The sequence below is a fragment of the Pempheris klunzingeri genome, chromosome 7, assembly GCF_042242105.1.
Source record: "Pempheris klunzingeri isolate RE-2024b chromosome 7, fPemKlu1.hap1, whole genome shotgun sequence".
In the NCBI taxonomy this organism is placed as follows: Eukaryota; Metazoa; Chordata; class Actinopteri; order Acropomatiformes; family Pempheridae; genus Pempheris; species Pempheris klunzingeri.
Genome location: NC_092018.1, coordinates 8188008 through 8193316, shown reverse-complemented (window position 1 = coordinate 8193316; position 5309 = coordinate 8188008). Strand labels below are relative to the sequence as shown.

Genomic DNA, 5309 nt, shown 5'->3' with positions numbered 1-5309 from the left:
ACGCACACAAACATTAATACACATAACCCACACAGCAGTGAGTTCATCCTCGGCTCAGGGTTGTTTTAGGACACCTTTGCAGAATGACAAATAGCTGCGCTCTTGTGTAGATATGTACAATGACAGGAGTGTGTCAAAACAGCACGGCGAGAACAGATTATGTGGAGAGGCTACAATTATACGCACGCACACACACACACATAACACAGCTACAAGGCCCACAAGGACACTTGAGCAGTGACAGATGACACAGCAAAGAAGCAGCAGCTCGTACAACAAGCCAGTGCCCTCCCACTCATATAACTACCTCACAATGTAAATCCTTCATGCTACACATGCTGACTGAAAGGCATTTAGGTTTGGAGGACAACCAAACGGCAGTTATCTTTGTATAATGATGAATTTGTTTATATGGAACAAATGCTTTCCAACAGCACTGAGGATGTTATAAAATGTAAATAATTCAATATAATATCGCTTCTTTCTCATGTACATTTTCTGTTACTTTATTATTTTATGAAGATAAAGAATGACTCTGTCCTTTTGTGCACCACATTTGGGAATATTCTGCTAATGCTTATGACTGTTGGTTGACAACTGCTGCAGTTGGACACAAACAAACAAATGCATACTGTATATTTATAGTTTTTGGTAAAAAATCTAAGCAAAATGATTAAAATGTTGGCATCATTCAGGCTCGTCAACATTTTGTTTTGAGTTTGATACATGATGTACTTGTTATTATTTAATGTGATTTGTGTACGGATTTGTTTTGCAAAGTAAAAACATGGTGAAAGATTAAGAAGATCATACATTCGTACTGTTTGTGCAGAAACCTTTTTAATACAGAAATCTAACATCCAATGTTCTTCCCTTCTTTATGAATACATTACACAACCAATGTTTTGATTCAGTAATACAGATGTTGACAAAATGACAATCTGGCTGTGATATTTGTATCTAGCTGCATATAAAAGGCATGAGGTACTAACTGATGTTCAGGTTTTACTCCTTCAGAGATGGAATAATCTTTAAAAAGTCATGCATTAATTTTAAGAATTTTATTTCAACATGAACATATCAAAGATTTTCACTTAACATTATAGAGGGGGGAAAAACTTTACCATTATTATTTATTTACACAGCAGTTACAAAACCATCATTTACACATTTGTATAGAAACGCCCTGAGAGTCACCTGTTGTATATTTTCCAGTGTCACAGGTCAGACTTAAGTAATTTATTATGTATAAAAACATGAATCACCTGAAACTATTTCCAGTCTAAACTCTTAAGAACCAGATCATGGCTTCAGACTTAACAGACATGAACTCACACCCGCAAGCACGCACACACGCACAAACTAACTTTGAAACTCAGTGGCTCAGGTTCTTACACATTATCTATCATTCTAAAACAGGTGTAGTTATGTAAAATTTCTCTTACAACAACAATAATCTAGACAACAACACTGCATCTCACTATGAACAGCTTGTACTGTTGTAGGTTCACACACACCAGCTATTTCTTTACACTTGGATGAACAGAACTGCTGTCCTCTAGAACTTGCCAGTTGGCCTTGGCTGCAGAGTAAGAGCACAGCCTTCTGGTGTTCACACTGCTGACTGATTCTGCGGCGTCCCCTCTTCTACAGAGGAAGAGGAGGTGAGTGCTGGGCCCTCGTACGCCCTGTGTGCCAAACTCCTGTCGGCTCCGTCTGTAGTGAGCAACCTGGAAGAGAGAGATTCGTACAGATTTGAGCATTACAGAACATTTGGCAGATGTCTCCAATCCTCTGGCTGAACGTTCAGTATCTTCCTGATGTGAACACTGAGTGTTCAGTCCAGAAAAATAATCCAGTTTAGATGTTGTGTGACTGAAGGCAAAGAAAATGACCAATACTGGGTTTTTGTGGCTGATTTTAATATTGGAGTTAAAAAAAATGTAACAATAGATTGACCAATATAGCTGTTGGTAAGTATCTTTTAAATGACATTAGTCAAGATTTGTGACCAAGAAAAGTACTGAGCAAGACATTTTAGAGTTGAAAAACTAGAAAAGTGCACTCAGTAGAGTGCAGATATCCGCTAGTTGTCGTTAGCATAGGCTGTATATAAGAAATGGACGTAGCCACCATGGCGTGAATTTGCTTCTGCCCCACCCACATTCTGCGAATACTCTCATCTGATAGGTTAGTGATAATGTAGCCACACTACTATTTTACTCTAAATGGGACCATAAATTACAAAATGAGCAAGTTCATTGGAAAACACATTCATACGTCGTGTAAATACTGTGATAGCACTGATGTTTCAAATCCTGAAAAGGAATCTTCAAAAGTAAAAACCCTAAAAACTCCAACTCAGGGTGGTGAGATAAACCTGTTGAAACCAGTGCCAGTGTACTCCGGTTCGGTGGTGAGTGAACTGGACTCCTGTTCCTGCTGAACTGAGCCAGTGGTTCTATAGGACTGATTATCAGCTCAGTAGGCACAGGAAGCCAAGTCCAAATCTGTCTTTCTCATGAAGCACTGGCTATGAACACGTACTTTCAGGTTTTTTTTGCAGTGTCTGTAATGAAGCAAAAAGCAACGCCAACTCAGGCTGCGTGTCGGGCAGCGTTCTTCTTTGCCAAACCCACAAGAAGCCGCACTACTGTAGGTTCATCTAAACTGGTGAGCTTGTTGGATTTCACTCTTGTGAAAGGTGTGGTTGACGTGGTAGAAACCTCTCTACCGCGGTGTCAGCAAGACCACTGCCGGATGGTGGGAGCTATCCAAGAGCATTGGTACATTGTTGGCATAAAAGAAAAAGGCCATGAGACTCTTTTAGGAGTCTGAACATAAAAATCTAACCATGAATCCATCAAAATCACATTCCACCACCTTCTGTGGGGATCATGCATCCATACTGCTTTACTTAAAATTGATAAAGTTGCCAACATATACTTTGAAATACAACAGCTCTCTAAAATATACTTGACATTAAAGAGACAATAAGTCAACTTTAGAAGTTTGGAAGAAGGTGTGGGTAGTGTGGGGGCGAAAAAGTTTATTTTCGGTGTCTTTATACATTGTTGCTTTGTCCTTTGATGTGCAGAGCGCCATTTTCCTCCCATTAGAGTGTAATAAATCACCTTTTAGATACGCGCTCTGATGGCAATTCCTCTCTTTTACAGGCCTTTGATGGTCATTACTCTTTTAACAGGCCCTAAATATAGGTCTAAAAATGGCAGGCTCCACATGGCCCTCATTTCTAATTCACACATCTGTCCTCGTTTAGTCGCCATTTCGTCGTTGTGAATATAGAGCACTATAATATCTTCTCACGGCTCATATTCTGATTGCCAAAAGACTGACCAGTTCTAAAATAGATTTTCAGCCATCTGTCACTGTTTTGATTAGGGAGTGATCGGTCTCGATCAGTATAGCTTTGCATTACAATTAGCTGGTGTATCAGACTACACCCATGTTGCAGCAAAGATTGGACAGTTAATTAGTGTTGGTCAGTATTTTAAACTTGAAAGTCATACATGATTTATTCTATGCATGAAGCCCAGCTGCAGTTACTGACAGCTTGGGTGTTAGCTCATGAATTTGTTTTTCTGGGAAACTTTTTGTTTGGTAGGAAGATGCAAATGGAGCTTGTTGTATAACAGTTCCAAAACATATCTATTTCTTGGGACATGTGAGACAGGCTGAGATTTATTGATCATTGTGTTGGCAGAAACAGCTGGCAGCTTGCATTGTTTTTTCATGTTTAAAGCTTATCTTGACAAATTTGGGAACCCTCTCTCAGTACACTCTGTAATGCTTGAAACAAAGCATGTGGTGAAAACCAGCTGACAATTCCCGCTTTTCTGCTTATCAGCCAGCATTTCACAGCCTTTTGTTTCTATCTGAGACAAAACAATAGAAGCTTATGTCAGACAGTAAATCCATTTTAGAAATACAAAATTGTCCTCACTAACTGACAACCCTAAATGATGGAAAACTCTAAAATTGCATCAAGATCTCCATCTTTTGATGCCTCAGTCTAGTTTTCCTTCACAGTGTGGAAATATGTCCTGTGAGAATCTGTCTGCTTTATGGATCTCTGCATCTCGGCTCCCTCAGGCTGAGATTAGATCAGAAATCAATACATATCAGCCAGAGATGCACGGACGGCTCTTTTCACTGCCAAAGTGATTTGAAGTTAAAAACCTGAAGCACTTTAAGTACTTAGAGGATTATTCTGAGCATTGATTTGCTGAATAATCTGATAACGATACATCATTATCAGGTTTTTTCCAAATCCCAAATACAGAAATTAGCATTGGTCAAGCTATACGATGTATTCAACATACAGATGTGAGAGTGGCATCACTCTTCTCATCCAACTCTCTGCAAGAAAGCAAATTACTATTTCCATAAATATCAAACTATTCCTTTAAAATGTTTACTTAGCAAGACAGCGTGCCCCAGATCCAATACGACACACTACTGTAATTCTAAGCAAGTTCTCAGTATGCTCTAAAATATTTCACAAGTTTATTGTGAAATATTTTAGAGTTAAAAATGTTGCATTTACCTTAAAATAATACTGGGAAATATTACATTGAGTGGAAGATGTAATTTGATTATTGTTGATTTAAATTATATGTAAATAGCCCAAACATGATGCTCGAGTATACTTCAGTGTGAACAGTCTATTGGTGATGAAGCACTTAATCATTCATTCAGTGGGCAGTATGCAGTCTGTACTGTATGTAGTAGGAAGTGTGTTAGTGCGCAATTCTGAAACAGCCGATGATGATGATGATGAGGGTGATGATGGTGCCCACTGCTCTCCGATTGATGACATATCTGTCAGCAGCATTAAGCAGCGTTTGGGTCTCCCCAGGTCTCATTAGTACTCAAAGCACTGTCTCTCCTGAGGTACTTGACTCTTACCTTCACTAGAACTACAGAGCGTGCAACCAGCATCATCTGCAGGATTATCTTTTATACTACGCAACTAAAAGGAGACGGAAACAGAGTGGTGGAAGATAAAAGACGAGAGAGAGAATGAGAGTAAAAGCAGGAGAGCGCTCATTAGTAATGTTACACAGCGTTTTGAATTTGTGAGGAGGCTTTGTGTTTAACTCTTCTGAGTGAGAGCGCGTCAGTAGAAAGTTTTACAGACAGGCGTGTGAGGCTGGAAGAGAGAAAGTTGGTTTAGACTGAGGTTAAACCAAAGTGGAGGAAAGTGCAGGATAAGGAGAAATGGAGAAGAGTGAAATGAGATAAGAGAAAGAAGTGAAAGGTGAAATGGGATGTTAGACGATCAAGTA

At 39.2% G+C, this 5309-nt stretch overlaps 1 protein-coding gene across 1 annotated transcript in view; it reads right to left on the bottom strand.

The window, feature by feature from the left end:
- Positions 1 to 997: 997 nt before the first annotated feature.
- The window catches only part of aopep (aminopeptidase O (putative)), a 67979-nt gene continuing 63667 nt past the window's right edge, over positions 998 to 5309 (bottom strand). The window contains exon 17 of the mRNA XM_070833793.1: positions 998 to 1730. The gene's annotated coding sequence lies outside the window, so the exon portion shown is untranslated. The remainder of the gene's footprint in view (positions 1731 to 5309) is intronic.